The sequence below is a fragment of the Parasteatoda tepidariorum genome, chromosome 12, assembly GCF_982258835.1.
Source record: "Parasteatoda tepidariorum strain Cologne lab strain chromosome 12, Ptep-v5.0, whole genome shotgun sequence".
Taxonomy (NCBI): domain Eukaryota; kingdom Metazoa; phylum Arthropoda; class Arachnida; order Araneae; family Theridiidae; genus Parasteatoda; species Parasteatoda tepidariorum.
In genome coordinates, this window is record NC_141766.1 from 22,608,504 (window position 1) to 22,636,342 (window position 27,839).

The window sequence follows — 27,839 nt, forward strand, 5'->3', positions numbered from 1 at the left end:
TTTTTTCCATGTTTCCATTTTGACCATGTACTTTCGCTCTCTGTATATATATAGTGAAACCTCCTGTTATGGACACTCCTGCAAAACGGACGCCTCTCAATACGGACATATTTTTAATTCCCCGGGAATCTTCTATGAATAAACCATTACGTACATTCTCCGCAAAGCGGACACTCCCGTAACCGGACGCGGACAGTCATTTTGGTCCTGAAACGTTGTTTTTTATCTCTACAAACCGGACACTACTTTTTCTAAATAAATTGCAAGCTAAAAAAAATGCAAATTTTCACCATTTTTAAAGCATGTAAATGAAACTTTTTGCCTAATCCATAACTAAAAATATTGTTAAGCTATTTCACCACCAAAAAATCAATCTTTCTCTTGTCACCTTGCCTTATCTTAGTAAAGAAAGGAGAGAAAATGGTACTGCACTCCTGAAATAATTCTGACATCGGCATCTTTTGATCTTTTCATCTGGACCACACAGGTTATGAGACCCCTCAAGTTGAAATGACTTCTCTCGATGCTTCTTCCCCATTGAAAATTTCTTTAATTTTCTTATCAATTTGAAGACTGTATTTAACACAACTGGGGTAAAAAAAAAAGAGAACAGAAGTATAATCTTTGAGGTGTTTATATAAATGAAACATTTATTCAGACGCTTGATAGCTGATCAATTGTGAATAATCATCTCCATAGGTCCTCCTGACTTACAGGTATGCATTACTTTTTTTTCTGTGAATCATGGGAGGTTTATTTTCCAAGAAGGTATTAACCATGTTCCGTATCAAATGATAAGTAGGTGTAAGGCGATGTGAACCTATTAATTGAAACGGACTGAGGACAGTACGCTTCTATTTGGTATCATATGTCTAACATGAGTATCTATGCTAATAGGAAAATTATATTTATTTATCTGTAGCTACATCCAGAATTATGTATTTATATCAAACTTCTTTATATATTCTTTTTTATCTTTCTTATTGTTTAAATAAATACTCTTGTAGATATTTACAGTATCCTTGTAGATATTATTTAATTATTTCTACATCTTTGAGAATATTCTAAAAACAATTTACGATATTAAATTTCGTTATTAGGGTACCCTTCCCGTAAACGGACAACTCTCATGAACGGACAAATTTTTTGGTCCCATGAATGTCCGTTTAACGGAGGTTTCACTTATATATATATATGGAAAACTCTAATTAAAATAAGTACTAGTATTCCAACACTATTTTAAGTTTGCAAGAAACTCGGAAACACTGAATATATAGTCCATTATTTTGTTAAATATATATAATATATATATATTTTGCTAAATATATATATATATATATATATATATATATATATATATATATGTACAAAGCAAATTTTCTTATAAATCTTTGCGTTTTTGTTTTATGAAAATGAAATAAAGCCTAAGTCTTATAAATACCACCATATTAACTTCATTGAATTCTTCTCCTTCTCTAAATTTCTATTTGTTTTCATTTTTCTTAATATTCTTTAAGACATTCCTTTTCCAAGACTTGAACCATTAAATATTAAAATCTTTAAATTGCCTCTCAGGCGATACTTTCATTTCCACGATGGAGCTTCCTATGTAGGTTCATCAGTTGCTCAAATGATATATGGTCCTATTTTCCTGCCGAATTGTTCTCCTTCTAAATAATCTATTCTGTAATACATCAAGTGATAAGTACGGAACATCACAGGGCAGTACTCCTGTAAACTGTTTAAAGCATCGTTCTGTTACTTTAAGTTTTATTACTCTCAGACGGTGACATAATGTGTAAGAATCATTTAAGAGTATTTTTTGTGATTATACCACATTTAATTAAGAGATGGCACTTATTTTAATCCACATTAATTAAACCGTTTCAAAAGTAATTATAGTTTTCAGGGTTTTTAAAAGGAATTAAAGTAGTTAAATTTGGTTGAATTAAATAAAAATGTAGTTTAAAATCTTCAGAAGAAGTATAATACCCTATAGAACTTACTTTACTTGATGTAGTTTCCGAAATAAATATTTATTTTCTGCTTGAAATCAATATTGCTCAAATTTTTAGAATCATATAAATTAAAAAACTGGGTGAATAAAACAATATTTAAATATTTTTTTATTAAATAAATCCTTTACTTGACATTAAATATTATTTTACTAAAAATAGTTTTCTAATTATTTTATGAAAATAAGTAAATTATTTATTTATTATTATACTTTCATTTCCATAATAGTGCTTCTCATGTTGGTTCTTCAGTTGCTCAAATGATATATGGTCCTATTTCCCTGCCGAATCGTTCTCCTTCCAAATAATCTATTCTGAAATACATAAAGTGATAAGTATGAAACATCATAGAACTGTTCTCTTGTACTTTACTTTTCTTGTACTTTATATTCTGTTACTTTAGATTTTATTACTCCTAGACGCGGACATAATGTATAAGATTCATATAAGAGCATTTTTGTGATTATAGCACCTTTAATTAAGACGATGGCACTTAATTTATTTTACATTAATTAAATCGTTTCAAAAGTAATTACAGTTCTGAGGCATTTTGAAAGGAATTAAAACATTTTAATTTTGTGGACTAAAAAAATAATTTCAGTTTAGTAATTTAAATCAGAGTCATAAAATTAAAAAAAAAATGAGTGAATAAAACAATATTTAAATAATAATTTATTGAATAAATCCTCTGCTTAACACTAAATATTTTTCTTTTACTAAAAATAGCTTACCAATTCTTTTCTGACAAAATATTAGTTTGAAAAAATTTTAATCAAAATGTGCTTAAAAAGGTAGTTGGGTACTTTTAAAATGATTTTGTTTCCGATACTCTATTATTCATACTTTAAGGCTAAGAAGATGTTAAATGAAAAATAGGTCTCTTTGCTGCCCTGGATACTCAGCTACAGATCAATTCTAGATCCATTATCAAAATTTAGAGTTTACTACTAGATATTAAAATCTTAAATAAATATATAAAAACTCAGATAGAGAAATTTTTCGGACAAAAATCTTATGAACATGGTATTTATTTTGAAAATTTCAGCTTTACTTCCCACCCACTGGAATAAATATTAGGTGTAGAGGATTAATTATATTTGGTTCATATTGGTTAGGAATAATATTATTTTCATAACCAATATGGGTTATTAATATGCATAACCACTATCATAATCATAACCACTGTCAAATATGATCAATATCAAATATCATAACCAATAAAGATATTAGGTTATGAATAATATTAGGTTTAATGGTTATGTTCTAGCTTGAATATATGGCGTGAAAGAGCATGTGCATACATCTTCAATTTGGTAACAAAAGTATCCGTCAGAACTAAGAGATAAATCTCAGTTACACATTTAAGGGTAAAATTTCAAGAACTTTTTTGTCTTTTTTAAAGGCACCGTTTGCTTCCTGCTATAACAATGTGGCCGAACAAAATTTTTTTCAAAATTTTCTAAGAACCTCCAATCCGGGAATAAAACATAGTTGCCAACTAGCCCACATTTATCGGAACATTTTCGTTTCAGGGCGCTCAAATACAATACATAATACAAATATACAAGTGGTGCCAAACTACATATCATAGCAATTTCCTAATTCCGCAACCACTTCAATTTAGATAATATTGATATAACATGCATAGCATTTCTATACACGTAATAAGCTTCAAAATCCTTGTGGCGATCAAAGAAATTCTATGATCTTTTTTTTTCAAGTATATTTTAAAATATACATTTGCTACCATTTTAAATAGTTTTGCCGACTTATTAGAGCCCTGTTGTTATATCCTGTGTTAAAAATTTTTATGCACCATGAATTATCCTCTGAATAATATTTAATAAACGAGAAATAAATATTAAATCAAATTTGTAAAGTTCTTCCTCCTTGGAACCGATTTAATGGCATATACAGTACTTGCAGCATCCTATTATAAATACAAAAATGGTAGTAAAATTATGATATTTGTCATTTTGTTAGAGAAATAAAGCATTGTGACTAACAGGACACTATTTAATTCATTATATCAAATTTCAAATTTTCTAAGAGTTTTAGCTTTTAGAATAATATATGAAAAATTAATAAAGAGTTAAATATAAAAATTGTGTATTAATATAGCAAATACAATAAAGTGTTAAATGTAATAAATGTGCGTTAATCAAATAAAAAGCCAAAAACATAGAAAAAAATCCTTAGCTTTAAAGATAAAATGACTACTAGGCTTTAATTTTTTATAAGACGCTGTGATCACTTCTGCTTCCTAATCAATTATTGAGAATTTCGTCATTAATCCTATTAAGACCAATTTGGCGAAAACGCCACAAACAGAATTTTTCTAGAAAAACGTTGTAGAGTTTTTTTCACTCAAACAAGGTAACAACGTTCCATTTTTAACTAAATCTGAGTTTCAGAAAAACTACTGTTACAATATTTTATAATATGCATAAATATTTACATTATTGATATATAATAGTTAACATGAATATTTTATACGATAAATATTAAAAAGAAAAATACTTGAGTCTTCAAGATATGTTTCTATGAGCAAAAACTGTGGAGTGTTTCATGGGGATGGGCTAATCCCTGAATAATGTCAACCCTTTGCACTAGAAAGATGATTTTTAGTCCTCACTCCAACTATGAATAACTAACTACTCCTTTGATTGGTAAACACTTTGCATCGTAATTTTTAATAATCACTTTATTTAGTGATCTGGAGTGTTGTGCAATAATTGTGTGCACAGTTAATATTATCCTTTAGTTTTTTTAATTTTATAACCGTCATTGAACTGTCTACCTAATATTTTGGGTTTACGACTACTAATGTTCAACTCCGCAGCCTTGCAATTTTGAACCTAATCCAAAAGACAAGGGAACTCCTGGAACAAGTATTGGAAGAAACTTGCCTTCATGGAGGACTTTTTGATGGAACTGCGCCGCATTTGCGTTACATTGACAGAAAAACCACGAAAACCTCCCACGGTTAGACTGACTTCAAGGGGACCCTAATCCATAATCCGTCTACCACTGAGGATATTTTACGTCAGCACTGTGGTCGGTGCAAGACGGATGTGTTATTTGTATCGACTAACCATCACTGGGATTTGAACCCGGTTCACCTAATTAGAAGGCGAAAGCTCTGTTTCGTATCTGTTACGAACGCTCTGTGTATGCATAAACGAGCCGTCGTAGCTCGTTAATTTTATCTTGCAAACTTTCAGTTGGAATGTTCGTTATTTATTTTTTTAAACTGCTGAAAGAATCTCGAGCACAAATGTTTAAATGTGTGCTCCCAATAAAAAGAAGTTAAAACGATTCAAATTAGTACGAAAAAACTTGGGATATGGTGCTGCTATTTTTGGAGAAAAGTTTAATCTAAAAATTAGAGACGAGACATTTTGAATATCTGGAAAAGTTGTGATGTTTTGAAAAAAGAAATTACCGTAAGTTTTTTTTAAGCAATTAGTCGTTAAAAATGCTTCAAATTTATTTATATAAGATGTGAGTAAAACGAAAGTTTGCATAAATTTATCTAGTTTTTGTAGATTTTCTATAATTTAATATGAAAAAATATTAAGAAATTCTACATTTGATTCCGTGATAGGAATTTTCAGTATTATGAATGCTCTCATATAATTCCGAATTGGATATTTTGGTGTCAAACTCAAAAACTAAAGTACGATTCAGAAAAATTATCACGAAGAGAATTATTTGTTCAATGTATTGCTTTTCTCTAACCTTAAAGAAATAGAATTAATTAAAATATGACAACCATCTATTTACATTTTCTTATGTGAAGAAATAATCATATGAGTACACCTAAAACTTTCTTTTAAAGCAACAGTTCGTGGATTTAAAAGTATTCTTAATGTAAACTTTATTCAGAATTTCTTTCAAGAACCACAACCTAGAATATTTCAAAATAATATCTCTGATCAAATTTTAGCTTTTATCTACATTGACTTTTTTATTATTTTCAATCATTTTTTAATATTGTTTTGAAATTTTTGTTTTAAATTTTTCCTTTCAAAATTAGTTTTGGTTTTAATTGCTTTAAAAATCATAGGTTTCACTCTTTTTAATACGTAAGTAAGACTAATTAAAAATGTCTCTTTTTGAAGCAAAAATCAATAAATCAAACACTAAATTAAAAAGTTTAACTTAAATAGTTTTTTTAATAATGAGAAAATGCATTACGTTTTTATGCACTTAATCATTTCTCCTGATTTCTATATGATATAGATTGCAAAAAACATTCCAAAAAAACTGAATATTACTCAGTGACGACTATGACTAGACATTATTTTTTTTTGTTCTTGACGCATCTTAATGCCCAGAACTAGAAAATATATTATTTGATTACAGGTGTGCACAAATGACAGCTATTTTATGCAATTGTGCGTACGATAGAAGGCGCTCGCATCTGGAAAATGCTCCAGATGAAGCGCAAGAGCAGGGATTGAGAGAGGCTGGAAAGCGGTCGTTGCGTGTGGCTGCCTTCTCTTCGCATCTCCGATCTTCAGCATCTCGTGCTTTCTTCAAGCATGCTGGTCGATCTCTGATAACTTTTATTCGAATGCTTTAAAAATCTGTATTTTTGAAACTTAGGTAGAGTTGAGAAATTTTCTAAGAAGAATTTTCTATCGGCATATATAGTCTTTTCTGCTAAAAAGAAGAAACTTCAGGTAATTTCCTAAAATTTTAATCAAATTATTATTTTTTTTCAATTTTAAAAAGATATTATTGTTTAACATTTTTGATAGTATGCCATGTGCATAGTTAAAGGAAGCTATACATAATTTTTCTCTACAGAATTAACTAAAATATTTACACTTTTAAGACATTTTTTCGTGAATCACAAAAAGTTTCAATTTTTTAAAGTTATTCCTGTTTTTCCTGATCCATTGCAAAAACATGAAATTTATTCAAAACATTATTTGCTGTCAATTAAAAAAAAATATTTTGACATTTGTGTAGTGAAATTGTTTTCTTTTTAATTACTAAAAATTGAGTAAAAAAAGAAACACGAATAGTATCATTTAAACTTTTCAGTATTATCAAGATATTCCTTGATTCTTAAGACTTTGATACTTTGATCCTTGATACTTCATTCGCTTCAAAAATTTACAAATCAGAAATAACACTCGAAATGTTTCAAGCTCTCAAAAATAGGCGCTCATATTCAAGACTTGTAAGACGTAAGAGATGTCGACTGTTATTTCCAATCTGTATACTTTTGAAATGATAGCAGTTTTTAATACAGTAATATCTTACTGCTTCACTTTCTTGGAATTATTTATTTAATCAATATATTCTGCTTCAGATTTGAGGAAAACAATATAAAAATAGTTTATCAGATTTATGAACTATGATATTGGCAAAACCTAAATATATCCGTTAAGGTTAAGCTTAATTATTATAGAACAGAAATATTTTTCCTATTTAATACGTAGGAACTAATATTTGCCAAATATAATCATAGAGGTGGCTAAATTGTTTTTATTTGTTAAATATAATAAATATATGCTTAAAACAGATACCATAAATAGAATAAATTTTATAGTATATTAATATAACTCTTTTTTACATTTCTTAAAGTTATTTAAATACTTTTTTCGAAGAGTTATTAATATTTATCAATAATAACTCTTCGTATTCATATATTTATTATTATTAATTATTAATTACTCTAGTAATTATATATTTGCTATTTTATTGTTGTTATAAATGTTTACATAAAAAACCACTACCTCACATAAAATAATTAAGACAATAATTGTTTTGTTTACTCAAAATTTGAGACATTAAACTTATTTTTTTAGTAAGTGTCGCGATGCAAGAGATACTTTCCTAAAAGTGTGATATTTGTTTTCGTTGCCTTTACGCAGTTATTTGTCTAATAAAAATATTTATTTCTAAAAACTCTATTAAAGCCTTTTAATTACACTTTTTAAAAACATCACGCTTATAACATCAGAAATATTGTGCCAAACAGTGCAAATCCACTGTGAAAAATATTACTTCTGCCCCCTGTCTCTGGCAAAGGAAAATAAAGTTTCTATAAGCTTGTTATATTTTTTCAATTCAGAAAATTCCTGTCCTTAAGTGTGCTTCTATCTAATGTCCTAATTAACGAATATTACTGAACTGACCACTAGCGGGCCCCATGTAAAGTAATGTAGGAATGACTAGTTCGTACGACTCTTCATCATTCAGCTACATTGAAAATATGATAAATTTTCATACTTAAAGTTTAACATTAAGAAAAGTAACTCGCTTTTACATCTAAATCAACGAAAGGTTAAAAATATCTTTATCTTTAAGCTTAGATGATCAGTGTACATTTTATAATAGTATTTCCTAAGTGTTAATTAAAAAATAAATTAACAAAATGTTGATATCAACTAAACTAGATTTTGGCAAAGCACTACTTTTCAAGATTTCGGTCCAGCTATATTGTCCCTCGGTTATACTGTAATGTTTTAAATATTTTTTCCGAGACCAATTTAAAATAAAATTAATTCCTCCACATATGCGTAAAAAGGGATGCCAAATTGTGCTTTATGATTTTGAATAGCTATGTTATACAGGCTAACTTTTTTAATACTACCAATTTAAAAGAAAAATGCGTTGAACTTCATTAAAAACGGACTGACCTCCCGGAATAAAAATTACAAAAATAAATTTGCTATCAGTTTTTTAGTTTCCCCGAGACACTGAGCAGATTATAAATGAACAAAATTTTATTGACTCGAATGTAATACTTACCGAAAAACCACTGTTAAATTTAATCAAGCAGAGCTGCTTGTGCCCAAGAAAAGAGAAAAAGCTGGTAATAAACCAATTCTATAACTAGCTTGCTTTCGGGAGAAATAAAGAACATTGCATACCTGCCAACTCTTCCGGATTTTCCGGAAGATTTTATTTTCATATTTAAAGTGGTAGCAATACTCAGGTTAATCCAATTAATTTTTTGAATTATAATGATAATTATAAATGAGTCTGACCACCACTACATATAAATAATTACAATAAATACATAAAATCATAATAATCATTGCACAGGCGAATTTCAACGGAATCAAAATATAAATATATTTTTGAGTCAGATTGTTTTTCGTTTATTGTTTTACAACCACTCTGAAAATCCATTCTCGGAAAGAGTGAAAGTTGGCAGGTATGACATTGGCTATCAAGACTAATTAACACGTTCACGACGGATGTTGCGCCTGAAAGCGGGACGGAAAAGAGAAAATACTGGTAGAAGAACTATTTCAATATTAGATAATATTCTGGAGGAGTTAATCAATTCTCAACAATTAAAATTCACTGTAAGGAAATTTACCACGGCGAAGAAGCAATTCAATAAAAAAAATTGCATCCGTTAAAAGCAATTGGTAGCTATGGATTTTTATTATTCCCGGAAAAAAACTAGAAAATAAAATTTATTTGTTACCAGTTTTTACTCCGGTGCGCCGCCCGATGAGACAATCTAGCGTGACCCACCGGTGGGTCACCCCGGCGTGAACGTGTTAAATGTTAAAATGTATATATTAGGTTGTTTCCTTCGCAAAATAGCTGTTATTAAGTATTGATATTCAGAGACAATTTTTTCTCTGTAAAAACAAGCTGGAAATAAAATAGCTTTTTTGCTACCAGTTCTTTCAAATTTTCTGGGGTACAAACAGCCCTGAATCAAGTGAAATATTGAATGATTTGTTATCATACTCATCATATTTGAAAAGAGGATCTAATTATAAATAACATTTAGATATTTACGACATTCTTAAAAAATATTATTTTAGTGACAAAAAAAAGCTGATTATTACATTATTTTGAACTACCTATTTAATAAAATTTAAATAGGTAATAACTCCATGTGGTTTGTAAATTTTTTATCTGTTCCCTTATCCAGTATAAATCTCTATCTTTAAAAATCTACTTATCTACAGTTCTATAAGAGAATACTATATACACATACATTGAATTCACCAAATAAGTTAAAAAATACTAAGAAAGCAAAAAAAAATAATATTTTAAACGGAAGAAAAAATATATTATAAATAGAAAAAGCTTTAAAAATATTTAAAAAATGTAAAAATATTTAATAATTAAATAGAAATTAAAAAGCTGCAAAACGAAAGTCTTTAAACAGATATTTTCGTTCATTTCTTCTCCTTATTTTGTCTCCAATTTTGAATTTGTTTTTTTTTTTTTAGAAATTTTTGATTTTTTAAATTTTTTTAAAGTATTTTTAAAAACATTTTTCAAAACGTATTAACAATTTTTTTTCTTGTCTGCAATTTTTCCCTGTTTTCCTTGTATTCCTAATTTTTTTTCTTTGTTTTGTACATTATGAATATATTATCGTAAAACTGATATTATGCGCAACTTTCAACAACTGCGTAAATTCCAAAGTTTTAAAACATATTTTCCTAAAGGTAGGTGAGGTAGTGAATTAAAATATTAATAAAGTAGAATTAAGAGAATTTTGACTTACAAATATCTTTTAAAAAGGTATATAAAAATTCAGATACAGAAATTGGCAGTAATGCACAAACAGCAGAGCTAATACTTATTAGGAAAAGAATAAAAACCGGTAAAATCTTTTATTTCTCCCGGCAGAAATCAATTATTTGTGATTATGGTAGCGTAGGAATTATACTCATTGTAACAAATGTACATTTTTAACAAACATTTTACATGTTAGTAAGTAGTTGTAGTTTTGGTGAATATATTTTTACTGGCGGAAGAAGGGAATGGGGTGGTATTTAACGGAAAGAAGTTAAAGCATTAGAATATATTAAGCTTTGTCATTACTTAAAATCAACCTTGTAAATAGTATTAATTCAAAACTTCATTTAACCCTCTCGGGACTTTCGAGTCATAAATGTATTCGTAAGTAATCAGTATCAGGACGGTAAAAAATAAAAAGCGGTAGCTTAAGTTTTGGGCATAGCTGATTTGCCAGATATATTTTTGCTTTCACTTTAAATCTAACAAATCCAATAAACGAGTGATAAAAGTGTAGTTATAAAATTTTTTATTCGAACTAAATAGTGTTGAATTAAATAAAGCAAACTATCATTACCCCACCCACAAATAAACTGCTAAAGAACTACATTGGTTACCAGTTTTATCTTTTTACCCTGATTGATACGGTTTCATGTTGGTATGTATTTGTGACAGTCGGCGTGAAAGGGTTAACGGATAAAAGTTGAAGCGTTAGAATATATTATGTTTTATATATTTGAAATCAACCTTGCAAATAGTATTAAGTCAGAACTTTATTTTCAAGCAAAAAAGTAGTTTTACTTTGATTTTATCTGTTTTCTTTGCAAGTAACAATAGATTAAATAATGACTTGTCCACGATATAGCCATGATATGGGGCTAACGTAAACAAAACCAACTTTAACACAAAAATATTGATAAAAAAGTATCCAGCCAAATTAATTTACGCATCCAAAATTAAGGCAAATGTTCAATTTTCAACAAATTGCTGCACATGTTCAAAATAATAAAACGTACACTTTTATATTTATTTATAGGCCATCGCAATTAAATCACATTAAATTTAAACTACAGAGAATGTATAGGATACGCAAATATCCTCCAATTTATGGGATAAATATATAAATTTTTAGGAGCAAAGCAATTTAGACTTTCAAAAAATTTTATACATACTTAACAAGTTAACAAAATTTGAAATCAGAAATTAAAATGCATTTTAAGATGTCTCATATTTATACATCATTATACGGATAAATCAGTAGTAAATTCTTTCTTACTTAGCATTAATTACTATTTGAATCCATCTCGAGACATATTCTGCAAGTGACTTGGGAGTGTCGACTCTTACAAATAAACTATGAGGTTGATATCAGAGTATGAAAGAGAACACTTAAATCATTTATTCCATTACCATTTCTGGCATTTATTGAAGTGTGAGGACTAGCATTATCATGTTGTTTCAGAAGGTCTTCAGGATAAAGTGTTTCAGTCATGGGAAGGCAATTCTGCTAATTGTTTCAGAACTTCAATGATTATTTTGTCGTGCTAAGCACGATATTCAACAGTTATCATCAATGAGAAAATCGAGAGGTCATTCAGATCTTGGTCTTCTCTAAGCCCTTTGTTATTTTCAGATGGTCATACAATAAATTGTTGCTCTGTTCTTTCCAGTCATTTATCTCAGTTTATGGACGTCATGAGTACCAACAATTATCAAAGTTTCAAGTTTCTTTCATTTCCTGGCCTGGATAAAATACTTCACTCACTCAAATGAATTTTTGAAAATGAAATCTATATTTAAGCAAAATATGCTGAGTTGAGTTGTATCGAGTAATTATGTTCAGTAGTAGTTCAGATCCTTCATAATAGGTTTTATACAAAATAATATTGTATATGTATATATATATATATATATAATAAATAAATAAATACAAGAAAACACTAAGAAAGTTAAGAAAAACAATAAGTATCATTATATATATATATATATATATATATATATATATATATATATATATATATATATATATATATATATATATATATATATATATATATATATATATATATATATATATATATATATATATATATATATAAATTATATATATATATATATATATATGTGTGTGTATGTATATATATATATATACACTGTTAAAATTTTCATTCTAAAATTATGGTAAAATAACAGGCAGCTGTCTGTCCATCCGTTTAACCGTAAAGTTTACGGTGGCCCACTCGGCTGTGATATGTACGCAGTTGCAAAGAGTTAAGTAGCTTCATCATGTGATTCTAGTTGGTGCGATAAAATTCTGGTTGTTTAACCGTATTAAGTGAAATCAGTTAATAAGCAGTTTTTCCCAAACATGGCAAAATGACCATTCAATAAATTGATATTTAACCATTTTTTCCGAGAAATTTCTGACAGTGTGTATATATATATATATATATATATATATATATATATATATATATATATATATATATATATATATATATATATATATATATATATATATATATATATATATATATATATATATATATATATATATATATATATATATATATATATATATATATATATATATATATATATATATACACTGCTGGACAATTGCTAAGGACGGATAACACTATCATCCATAGCAACCACAAAATGAAGGGAAGCAAAATGTGGAAAATTAGAATAAGTGCGGGATATAGTAAGAAGGGGTATGCGTATGTAAATTTTTTTGTCCACGTTTGTTCATCACGTGATAGCGCTGATAAGAGCTTTAAAGGTTTTGACGCGTTGTGGAGAGTTGTTGTTTCAAGTCAAATTTTTACAGGAAAGATTTAGTTGACGAACTTGAAATTTTCGGCATGTCTTCCTGATACCATATAGATGATTTTAAGCTTGGCCGAATTATTGGAAAGATTGAAGAAGGGCGAAAAATAACATATGTTGCCAGGGAGTTCGACATCGCTCACAGCGTTGTTTCACGGCTGTGGAAATCATTTAAAACTACTGGAATGTGTAGTAGGCGGCACGGGGGAGGTCGTGGTAGAAGTACGACGCCTGCAGAGGACAGATACATCGTTCTATCAGCAAAAAGGAATAGACGCACCACAGCTCAGCAGGTGGCAAATCAGTTTCTTGCTGCCACCGGAAAGCAGATCTCCCGAAAAACTGTTGCCAGACGTTTGAGGGGAGGAGGACTATACGCCCGCAGACCTGTTGTGTATGTCCCATTGACCAGACAGCACCGTACTGCCCGTTTGCAATGGTGTCATGAGCATCACAATTGGACTGAACAGGACTGGGCATGCGTACTATTCTCAGGTGAGAGTAGGTTCAGTCTGTCATCGGATTGTAGATGCCAACTGATCTGGCGCGAGAGTGGTACTGGTTATCGTCCAGAAAATATCCAGGAAAGGAACCGATATCCGACATGCAGTGTCATGGTGTGGGCCGGCATCATGATCAATGGCCACACACGCCTACATGTGGTTGCGAATGGGACTATGACGGGTCAACGATACACTAATGAAGTTCTACTTCCTCATGCTCGTCTTTTCCGTGGTGCTGTCGGTGATAAATTTGTTTTTATGGACGACAGTGCAACATGTCATCGAACACTCGCTGTTCAGGATTGTCTCGACAGCGAGGGTATTCAACGCCTCGTATGGCCATCACGTTCTTCAGATCTAAACCCCATTGAAAATGTTTGGGATGCTTTGGGGAGGCAACTTGCTGGTCGAAACTATCCTCCGACAAACAAGAACACCCTCATCCGTGCACTGACAGAGGAATGGGATAAATTGCTTCAACAGCTGCTGGATAATGTTGTGCAAAGTATGTTACGACGTGTAGAATGTTGCATCACACTCCACGGTGGACATATACCGTACTGACACCTTTCTTCAAGTTGCCTGCTGACATTTAGATGCATTGTTCCATTTTTCCGTACGCAGAATCAAATGAACATTTTTTTCTTTCAAATGTTTCATAGCTTTTGTACTTTCCAGAACAATGAATATTCTTTATTCTAATGTTTGAACAGTGTGGCAACTATATTTTATTCCACTAGGCCTCAAGTCTCGCTTAATGTTATGCTACATTGCAATTTGTGATCCGTCCTTAGCAATTGTCCAGCAGTGTATATATATATATATATATATATATATATATATATATATATATATATATATATATATATATATATATATATATATATATATATATATATATATATATATATATATATATATATATATATATAAATATATATATATATATATATATATATATATATATATATATATATATATATATATATATATATATATATATATATATATATATATATATATATATATATATATAAATATATATATATATATATATATATATATATATATATATATATATATATATATATATATATATATATATATATATATATATATATATATATATATATATATATATATATATATATATATATATATATATATATATATATGTATATATATATATATATATATATATATATATATTATAGCTTCTATAATAGCTTTCCATCTCACTCTATTTGTGACCAGATATTTTGCCTCCCTCCGTGTTTCTCTTATTGTTTTCAATTCGTTTTCCTGTTTGTTTCAATTCATCTTGCACCCTGAGGGTTCAAGACAAAATCTTGTTTTTCTTTAAATTTTTCAGGTTTGAATAGAACATTAGAAATCCATTTCCATTGACCAACCCATTTCTACTGAGCTGCGTCAGCGGTTGCAGTAACTACTATCTTGTAGCATCGAAGTGAACTTTAATAATGGAACACTTGGGATACCAATGTTTTCTCTTTTATGAAAATCCTGTAAAAACGAAACTAGATAGAATTGATGCAAATAGAAAGGAGTTTATTGTAATTCAATTGAACTAATTTAATAGCGCTGATTGCTAGTTTAAAATGATGTATATTAACCCCTTAAATCCACGATTTATTTTTCTCCAAAAATTTGTGAAAAATAAAAGCATGAAAAAACTGGTGTGGCCAACTTAGGGTAAAGACATAGCTGAAAATTATTATGGATTCTCCATATCATTTAATTTTTATATTTATAGTAATAATTAAATAATGAATTTCTTTTTAATTATTGCATATTTCAATTTAAATTAAAATAATTTGGATCACCACTACACCGAGGATAAAAAATACTGAAAAATACCAGAATATGGTAAAAATTACCACTACAAACAGAAATCTCGGTAGTTTTTACTGAAATGCTGTGGTAATAATTTCGGTAAAATCAACAATAAAATATTGTTTTATAATAAATGATTAAGTTTGATAAATGTGGTAAAATTTGGTAATTTCATGATACCTTTAGGGCACGACATGAAACCATTTAATTGATTAAATTTATGTAATTGTACTTTTTTCTAAATGTTTGGTTGGTAAGAACTATAATTTTAAAAACCAGATTTTCCAATAAACCGTTACCAATTGAACGAAAAAATTATCAAATAAATGGTATGCCTAATTTTCGTTTTCTTCTACAGAATTATGTTTTTTTTCTACCATTGCCATACAGTACTGTAATTCTACCGGAATGTTTTTTTTCTCCATGTGTATAAAAATATATGCTAGTAATTTAAATGAAAGTCTATTTTAGTCCTAGCAAATTAAAATAAAATCAACTAATTTATTTTTTTATCAATTGCATTTATTTTTATCAAATTATTTTTTTATTAATTGTATTTAAATTTTTTTACTACCACTTCGAACATTCATCCTTGAAACGAGAAAAGTTGCAGGAAATAGCACATACAAGCATTAAGAGAATCAACTCAGCTTTGATTAATATTAGTCACTCAAACTTGAGCAGTTGTAAGATCACAGCGCCCTCTAAATGCTAAAAAATGGAAGTCAATTTATATTTAAAGAAAATACAAGTATTAGGATTCACTCTGCTTCTCACAGCGAAGTCGCCATCTTTTGAATTTTTCATTGAATAGTCTTGGAATACTCCGAGTTTACTTCCCATCTAATATAATTATAATTATTAATTTCAAAATGAATTCTAGTTATGAAACTAAATATATTTTAATCAATTCAAATAGTGCAGCAATAAGAGTGATAAATATGATAAAATGATTTTAACCATCATATGAATGAATTGGTTCAAGTAAGTAAAGTGCTTTGCTGATAATATGGTGACTTTCACCCGTTAGAATTAATGGAATTACTTAAATTATTAATCTGGTCTGGTAGTAAATATCGTGTTTGATCAAGAAATTAATGAAAAATGTTTTGATAATCCTACCACTTTCTATTTATCAAGCTGGAATCTCCTGATTTCTTTTTTCAATCCACTCTTGCACACGAGAGAAAAAACAGTGAGCAAATAACTCAATTTTAACGGAAGATTCGGTTTATCTGAGCAAATGACTTATAATAAACTTAATTTGAGTTAAATTTCATATGTATATTTTTAAAGATTAAGCAGAAACTACAATGAGAAAAAGAAGTACTGTCAGAACTACCAAATTGTGATAAGGTTTATCGTGTTTCTGGCTATACGGGAACCCAAAAGTTCGGTAGTTTTTATCGAAGCTCTTATATAGGTAATTATTTTGACAAAATTACAAAAAATATTGTTTTTTAATATGTGACAAAAATTGGTAATGTGGTAAAAGTAGGTAATTTTATCATGATTTCTTAGATCATGGCATAAAAACAATTTATTCGGTTTATTAACATTTCAGTTTTGTATTCAGTATATGTGTTTATAAGAACTATAGTTTTGAAAACCAGAATTTCCTGTAAACTATTATCAGATGAACCGTTAAAGTACCAAATGAATGGTTTAAATAATATATATTTTGGATTTATTAGCCAAAAATATCGGGTTTTTAACCAGAAGTGTCATAACCATACATTACGGTAATTTTACCAGAAGATTTTCCAGTGGATCTAAATAAACTTTAAATTAAACTAAATAAAATCTGATTTTTATACTAAATTAAAAACAATGTACGAAAGATTGTAATAAAAAATATTATTTAATTATTATTTAACCTGATACACTTATTATTTAATTACTTAATTAATGACTTGATGTTTAATTACTTAAATTAAATTAGCATGATTTTAAAATTTTACCTGGTGAAGGCGAAAAGTAAAAATACATTTTCAAAACCGTTCTTAATTTCATGAAACATCAAATTTACTTTTTTAATCGTGTAATTTTCATGCAACAAAATTAAATGTTAAGATTGAAAAATAAGCTTTTTAACAAGTTTTATTATACATATTCATTTTTTTATTTTAAATAAAGACAAATAATCATCTAAATATCCTACTAACCTTAGCATTAAGCAGTACAAAACAAATATTATATTCTACAGAATAAACACAGAAATATCCACTTATCACTAACTATCGTATAAAACAAACTAATTAGCATAAATTTAACAGATCTCGTTGATATTGAATATCAGGATACGAATAACAACTACATCTTGTTAAACTAAAATATAACTTTAACCAAATATAATTGACTATAACTGTGAATTGAATTTGCAAATAAATCAAGCTATCACTAATAGTAGGTCATAACTGTTACTCCTAATGTAGAATAATATATATAAGTCGAAATTTACCAGAGCTGCTGCTTGTTAATGATGTGTAGACATATAACACTGTTTAATGTATATTTAAATGTACATCTCATAGCATATCTCTTTGGAGGTACACAACTGTCTAATTTTTAAGAGTTTCTTTTATTTATTTTTAAGAACAATTCTATAACAAGTCCACTGAAGAATAAAGAAAATTAATTTATATAGTAAGAAAAATACAACACACTTAATTTACGCTCATTAGAATAATAAACTTTTAAATTATTTTTAACTTTTATCATTAACCTTTCACATTTTTTCTTAAATATTTTATTTTAATAATATTTTTTTTCTTCTTCTCTTTTCATTAATATTTAATCTTTAATTTTTTCCATGTTTTCTCTATGTTTTTAATAAGCTTAATATTAAAAGTAGCATATGCTTGAAAACATGAAAATTAAAGTATAGGTCATTTTAATATTTTTATCAAACATAGTTCTTTTTTAGCAAAAAATAAAATGCCAATAGCTGAAAAATGCTAAAAATTATCTAAAGAATGGATAATGTAGTTCAAATAATTTATATAATATTATATATATATATATATATATATATATAATATATATATATATACTATATATATATAGTATATATATATATATATATATATATATATATATATATATATATATATATATATATATATATATATATATATATATATATATATATATATATATATATATATATATTATAATACAAATTTCTCGCTTTGAATACATAATAATAGAAATGGACAAAATAATAGAACACGCTTTTATACTAACACATTTTTTTTTATAGTTTCTCAAAAAATACTATATATATATTTAATCAAATGCAAATAAATAAAAATCAATATTTATATAATGTCACCCAGACGTGACATGAGATAGGTCTCAGGTAAGGACATTCAAAAAAATATAGTTTGTATATCATTTCTGAATGGTTGGAGAGCATCCAAATCACACAAGAGCATCGAAGAGCTTCACTCGTTAATGTGAGGGATTTTGAAAAGGGAAGTCTTACAACTATTCCCTATAACATTTCTCACAAGGGATAATTCAACAATTATGATAGGCTAGAATACTTTGTGAGAAGTTTCCCGCAGTATTTTATATTTTTTAAATAGAAAAACTTTTTTATAATAATTATAACTATTTTTTATTTAAAGTTAGATCTAAAATGCCGGATTACTAATTGCGGGATGAATTACTAATTGCGAAAACGTGCTTCATCTTGAATAATGAGCCAAAAAAAAGAGAGAATGAATGACATCTGAAAAAGTTTGTTTGAAGAATCCTTTATATTAGATAAGCCAAACAATGTTGCTAACATGGGAACATAAAGATCTTGAAAACAATGCCTTCCATTTTCTACCCTCGTGTATGCATACTCTTCCCTTTAGAGAAAAACGTGTTTAGAATTCAATACATTTGTGGCAATTCAAAAATGTTTAATGTTAGTTTAGTCATGTTAATTTCAAAAACCCGTTTAAATAATTATTTCATGTTTATAAACTGTTGAGCACATTATAAATATCAACCAAAATTTCTTTCAAGAAAAAAAAAACTTTTTTATTTCAATGCATATTAACCAGAGTTTGAACTTTGCAATTTTTTTACCTCTTTTCCTTCCTAATTTTTTTGTACATGAATTCTTCTTTTCAAGATATCAGATAATTTTTCTCATGAAAGTCGTTTAATTTGAATATATATCTAATTTCAGAAAGAAACAAAATTGTTTACGTTATTATTTATTGCTCCATCAGAAGTAAAACTATTCTATGGTAGCATAAATTCTCCTCTGATATTTCTATTTTTTTTAAACATAAAATCCATTAATGTTTGTTACGCACCCTCAAAAAACGTCTTTTTTAAATATTTATGTGCACTTATCATATTTTTACGACTTTTTCTTACTAACTTAAGTAATAAACTCAAAAAATGTGAGTGACGTAAAAGACTGATATGGTAGAGCTAAGGAATTAATGAAATATAAGAACGTTGCTTCAAGACTAATTTATTAGTTCATTTTGCACAGAAATGTTTCTGATTAAAAGAAAGTACAAGCTTGAATGAGTTATGAAGGTTTTGTTTATCACTGTAGTTTATTGAAACTTTTGATGCGACAGTGATAAACAAAACCTTCAATATTCAAGTGTATTTCTTTTAATCAGGAAACATTTATGTGCAAAATGCAACTATAAATTAGCACAGAAAGCAAGTATATATTTAATAAATTCCTTAAATCACCAATTCAGTTTTAATTACAGTTATAAACAATTATATTCTGTTATAAACTGTTCTATCGCAAAATATAACAGGTTATAATCTAATATTTCAATTCACAAACTAACATCAAATAAGTATTGTTCGTCCCTCTAAATTAATGATATGATGAATTTTAATGAAGCTTACGGATGATACACTCAAAGTGCCAGTACTTTATGTCGTAGTTTAATCTGAAATTTTTTACATTGTACTTCAGTAGATTAAGGGAAATACGTGGCATTAAGTAACTTAGCAACCTGATAAGGGCTTAGCAGGAACTTGAAAATAATGATAAATCTATCAAATTTATATGTTTCTATGCCTTATTATAACCTCTGAATGAACTCGAAACGCAAAATAATAAAATAAATATGAGTGCCCTTTTTTATATGGAAATATTATAATAACTGCATCTATCAAGATATATATTTTTTATTTAACAAGGGGTTTTATTGCCAGTATATATTATCAGAACATTTAGGAGAATGGCATTCATTTATTATCAGGTCATGATCAAAATATTTGAAACACTTCCATGCTTACTCCGTGTAGGCAATTTTTCTTTTAGCATTAAGTGTTTTGGAAGGTTTTTACATGGCAAATCTGTTGAAACACTTAGAAAGTTCATAATTTAGGCTTTTGAAAATGGTGTTCTTTTTACCCATGCAAAATTTTCAACGACCGTAATGATTGTAAAATTTAAAAAAAAAAAAAAAGCTCTTACAAAATCTAATTTTATTGAATCAGTATCAATTACAAAATCGTAACACTTTTCATCAGATAAATATTATTATGAATATAGATCTTAAATAATAAAGATGTTGAAAAATTAAAAAGCAAACCTAATTTTTTTTTATTTATTTAAGTTAATCGATTTTTTTTGCTTTAATCTAGATTCAGGAATAATTTATAATTTCGTATTTATAATATAACTGCAGTTAATTGAAATGAAATTCAAATTTGATATATATACAGATTGTAGTTTAGAGTTCTGCGTGAGCTAAATGCGATGCATGATGTTTTTTTCTATTTTTTGTTTTTGAAGAATAATTCACATTTTGCTAAAAATTTATATTTTCCAATTTAAGTAGTTATGTATTAAGAATTGAAATAAAGCTATGGAAGAGTACCTGTCGTATTTTTTGTTAGTTTTGGCATTACAATACAACCCCTGCATAAGTTATAGTCAGTTAATAATGAGTTTAACCTTCTCTGGCTTTGATGGTTGCTGCCGCACAAAAAAATGGATTTAATAAATCCTCGGTGTTCCGCTGATATAGATTCCGAATATTAGATAGAGCTGTCCATAATTCAGAAAGGACCCCTGTTTTGTGCCATGTAATCTCATATCCTTCTCCAAAAAAATTCCAAAGGAACTTAATAGGATTGAAGCATGCTTCTATATGTGATCAGTTCATGATACATAAGTTAAAACTTTGCGATAGTATTCATTATATGAATAATGTTATACCTGTTATTATATACCGGTTAAAACTAATTTTATTGGAAAAATATAATATTCAGGATGACGAAGTAAAAATTATTTTCTTAAAATAAAATTTGTTTTGAAAGCTAACTACAATTTATAAAATATTCTTTTGAATTTTATGCATCTTTAATTCCAATCGAATTAAAGAATAATGTTGATCTGATGAGATCTATACTATACAACAGATTTTGCTGTGTGTTTGCAGACATATGACAGGAATGGTAAAAAGATGTTTGCAAATATGCAAATGCCAAGGACCATTTTTAAATTGAGACAGTATATGAAAACTAATTAAACAGCATGCTACAATGTAAATACATGTATAAAGCAAATTAATAACTTAAGGAAAAAGTACCAAATAAAAATATTTTTTAAATTAACTAAGTATATACTTGCTTCAACTAGTATGCGCTTCATTTTCACAGTTTGTGCAAACTAAACATTAAAGAAAATGCAATTTTAATACAATACTACATTTGACATAAATGTATCTTAAAATTAATTTTTAAGTATTGAGTCAGTAATTAATATTGTCTTTTTTTTTGGACAAAAGTAAAAATAAGTTATTTACTTTATAAACAAAATCATATTTTTATACAATACAATCCATAAGGACCAACTAGATCTTTATTTCTGGCCAAAAAAAGAGAATAAAATTGAACAAGTTTTATTTGATTCATGTTTGTGTCACTGTAAAATCATTCTTCAAAACCTAAACTACTGGCTGTTGTAAATCCTTGAAAATCTGTCTATACGAATAAAATTTCTTCACCAATCCTGCTTAGAGAATAAAGTTCTTTGGACACCTGTTCACGCATTCTAAAACTCAAGAAAATAGTGAATGCATATTAAGATTGACGAAAAGTTCTCTAGATCTAAATATTTTTTTCAAAAAAGATGTTTTTCAGTTTCTACTCTGCTATTCTGGTTTTGCTCAAGAAAAACGGAAAAATCTTGAAAGCAATGGCGATTTATAAATGTGGAGCAATTTCTTTACAATTCAAATTTCTGCACAGACTAAAGCTCTGTATAGAAGAATATAGCTTAATGCATGTCGCTTTGATTAAAATGTTCCTAAGCAAGATATTTTAAACTAAAAATGAATATATATATATATATATATATATATATATATATATACACTACCGGTCAAAAGTTTGCGAAAATTTTTAAATCTGCAAAGAAAAGGCCTAAATTCAAATGTTCATAGAACTGCGAAAAATCATTCAAATGGCATGAAAATTTGATATGTTCTGAAGTGAACCCTCTACTGTTAGTTACATATGATCAAATTGCAATACTTTGTTTTTTGCGAACTGAATCCAGCTTTTCATCACGGATTGTTTTTATGGTGAAAAAAGTTGTTAAGTTTGAACACTTGCCAAACTTGCAAAAAATATTTTTTGTACTTTCTGTTAATAGAAAACAGTTATTTGAACAGTTCTATGTAAGCCCTCAAAATTTCAAATCGATTCGATTTTTTTTGACGAAGTTATAGAATTTTGAAAAACATGTGTACTTCTCTCGATTTTTGAGCATTCCACATATGCAGTCTTCTGGTCTATACATCTTCTATCAAAGAACTTTTTAATTTTTATGTTTCTATATTTTCAAATAATTAATATTTATCATAAAACAAATACTCTTATTCATTATTGTAATTATTATTGTTTATATTTATTGCTTACCTGTATTAGTTTTGTTGTGATATTTTTACTTTATATTAAATTAAATTAAAAAGTTATAACAATAATTACATAAATAATTCTAAAAAAATAATAACAATAGTATAAAAAATTTGCATTTTTATTAAACTATTTTATTTACAACAGGTCAAATATTTAACATATTCTTATTCGTATTTTGTAATTAAATAAATTAACATTTAAATCTTAGATTCCTCGAACCATCCACCTTTTGCTTTTATTATAGCCTTACATATGCGTAGCATTCGTTCTAATAAACCATTAATCACTTCAAGTGATATAGAGTTCCATTCCTGTTGTAAAATGTCCCATAACTGACTTCGATTCAAATATCAGAGCATCGTTTGCAAGAACAAACAAATTTTAGATGAAATGTGACATCTATGAGATATTGTTTTAATTATATTCATAATAATAGTTCCTTGTAGTAACAATAATTACAATAATAAATAAGAATATTTGTTTTATAATCAATATTAATTATTTGAAAATATAGAAAACATTAAAATTAAAAAGTTCTTTGGTCGAAGATGTATAGACCAAAGGACCGCAAATGTGGAATGCTTAAAAATCGAGAAAAGTACACATGTTTTTCAAAATTCTATAACTTCGTCAAAAAAAATCAAATTGATTTGAAATTTTGAAGACTTACATAGAACTGTTCAAATAACTATTTTCTATTAACAGAAAGCACAAAAAATTTTTTTTGCAAGTTTGGCAAGTGTTCAAACTTAACAACTTTTTTCACCATAGAAACAACTCATGATGAAAAGGTGGATTCAGTTCGCAAAAAACAAAGTATTGCAATTTGATCATATGTAACTAACTGTAAAGAGTTCACATTAGAACATATCAAATTTTCATGCCATTTGAATGATTTTTCGCAGTTCTATGAACATTTGAATTTAGAACATTTTTTTGTAGATTTCAAAATTTTCGCAAACTTTTGACCGGTAGTGTATATATATATAATATAATAAACTCTAAACTCAGTGGCGTGACAGCCTAAGAGGGCCAAGGCCTACTGTGGCCTTCTCAGTTTTCTTGACCTTGGGCTCTGAAGTGCAGGAGCAGATGTTCCGGTCAGGTGGTCAGCCGAATGCGGAACCCCCAGTGCTTAATTCCCAAGCATGCTTGGTACTCATTTATTGACCCACTGAAGAGATGAAAGGCTGAGTCAACCTTGCCCGGCCCGAGGATCGAACCAGGGGCCTGTAGCACGACAGCGCGAAGCGCTACCGCCCAACCACTGGGCGTCATAAATAAATATATATATATATATATATATATATATATATATATATATATATATATATATATATATATCTATATATATCTATATATATATATATCTATATATATCTATATATATCTATATATATATATATATCTATATATATATATATATATCTATATATATATATCTATATATATATCTATATATATCTATATATATATATATATATCTATATATATATATATCTATATATATATATATATATATATATCTATATATCTATATATATATATATCTGGGCGTCATAAATAAATATATATATATATATATATATATATATATATATATATATATATATATATATATATATATATATATATATATATATATATATATATATATATATATATATATATATATATATATATATATATATATATATATATATATATATATATATATATATATATATATATATATATATATATATATATATATATTTAGACAAAGAAAAATTATAGACATATGAAAAAGGGGGGGAAATAATAAGTAAAAAAATAACAAACAACGGTTTGAAAAAAAAAATGAAAAAAAAAGGGTTAAATTTTATTTATCCTTTTTTTTTTCTTCTTTAAACTGTTGTTTGTTATTTTTTTACTTATTATTTCCCTCCCTTTTTTTCATATGTCTATAATTTGTCTTTGTTTTATCTTCATTTTAAACTTATCTAATGAGTTCTGTTTACTTGCAGCTTAAGCGCAGTAAATGAAACTAGTTGTTTTTCTTAACTTTCTTCGTGTTTTCTTGTATTTATATATATATATATATATATATATATATATATATATATATATATATATATATATATATATATATATATATATATATATATATATATATATATATATATATATATATATATATATATATATATATATATATATATATATATATATATATATATGTATACACATTTACAAATTTAGCAGCAGAATTTAAAATGGAATATATATCTATATAATTGAATGTACAGTGCGTCATAAAACGAAGGAAAAAAAACGATCACTCTGAATAACTTATGATATAATGATCGAATCCTTATGTTCTATGAATCATTCCTAATGGTTCGAACATGCTAATTAATTAGCGCAAAACGATAATTTGAATTACAAAAGCAGACGCAGAAACGGACAGTCTCTAAATTACAATACTTTTCTTCGTGGGATTTGGATTTTTGACTCTCAAAATATAGGGGGTGGCAGCTATCTGGGTCCCAATTGTTTGGTCAGTAGAGCGGTTCAAAGTAAAGATCCCTTAATATTAATTTTGCTTTCGGTGTATTTCACCATATCTCGAGAACTATTTAAGTAGACTGAAAAATATGTACATATAATTATAAAATTTGTCTATCAAAAAAATATAGGTGTTGCCATTTTAAAATTTCAAAATTTTGTTTCTGTAACTGTGTCCGTGAGTAATAATCAATCGTTTAAAAATCATTCCTGAGCCCTTAGATCACAATATGAATAATAATTCAAAATTTTATTTCATTCACTCACACAAACGGTTAGCTACTCAGAAGGTCGTATGCCGGCAAAGGTATTTTATAATCAAACTGTATAATAAATAATTTTAAATTTATATGTATAATTTATATCCGGTAGAAGTTACATAAAAAGAAGTATGCATAGTCACTTGTAAAAAAATGTATTTTTGTAAAAATTCAATTTTTTTTTTTGAAAAACGATAAAGCATAAAAAAATTACACTGCAACGCGTTGCTTTTACTTTCTTTCATTGTCTTTTTGAATGAAGAAAAAATCAAAAGAAAGACTCATAATCGAAAGACTCAAAGTTCTTAAGATTTCACCCCTTTGAAATTGTTAAAAAGTTGGCATAGAAATGCTATTTTCTTCATTATAATTTATAGACGCATATTTGAAAAATTCTAACCAATTAAATTTTAACATCGTTAAATTACCATTTTATTACACAAGAATTTCTACCATCTAAATTAAAGAAGCTTTTAATTAATTTCAACCAATTAAATTTTCACAGACTATGTAACTTTTATTGCTAATGGTCATACATATGTGACATACTTGTGTAATAAACTATGTAAAATTTTTTCTTGACAAATGACTTTTCTGATTTTTGTTTTCATAATAAGTTCAAAAACATATTAATCATATTTTATCAATTACAGACTTCATTAAAATTATTTTTTTTTATAAAAATAGTAAGTTTGATCATGTTAATTTACTGTTGTTAATCTTAAACTCTTAGATAAAATAGCATACAAAAATTCATTATCGTTATAAGGCAAAATAAGGCAGTTATAAGGCCAAAATAACTCTTACTGATTCATTAAATTTAAATACAAATTAAGCATTTTCAATACAGATTAAGCAATTCTGGTCAAATTACCGTAATGTATGGTAATGACATTTCAGGTAAAGAAAACATAATTATGTTAATAAAAACCAAAATATATGTTATTTAAACCATTCATTTGGAACTTTTTCCGTTCATACTATAACAGTTTACCTGAGCTTCTGATTTTCAAAATTATAGTACTTATTACGAAACATTTAGAAAAAAATTACAGGACTGGAAATTTAACCAAATAGATGATTTTTACGCCATGCTCTAAGATATAATAACCGCATTTATCACATTTACCAAATTTTAACATATATTATAATCATTACAAAAAGCTTTAATTAAAATAACAAAGATATTTGGTGTTCCCATAGAGAAGAATCACAACGAATTTTACAATACTCTGCTAATTTTGATCATATTTTTTTCTCTGTATAGTTTTCAATCCTTAAATATATAATAAATTTATTAACAAAATCATATTTTGTAATGTTCTATTTTTCGACTATCGCTGAAACTATTTCTAATAGAAAAATTGGAAAAAAAATATTCTTATATACTCTTACTTAAGTCA

At 27.2% G+C, this 27,839-nt stretch overlaps 1 protein-coding gene across 2 annotated transcripts in view; it reads left to right on the forward strand.

Moving 5' to 3' along the window:
- Positions 1-6,468: 6,468 nt before the first annotated feature.
- The window catches only part of mAChR-A (muscarinic Acetylcholine Receptor, A-type), a 225,929-nt gene continuing 204,558 nt past the window's right edge, over positions 6,469-27,839 (forward strand). Inside the window, exon 1 of one of the 2 annotated variants that reach the window (XM_071188208.2) lies at positions 6,469-6,703. The gene's annotated coding sequence lies outside the window, so the exon portion shown is untranslated. The remainder of the gene's footprint in view (positions 6,704-27,839) is intronic. The other variant, XM_071188207.2, reaches the window with a different exon arrangement.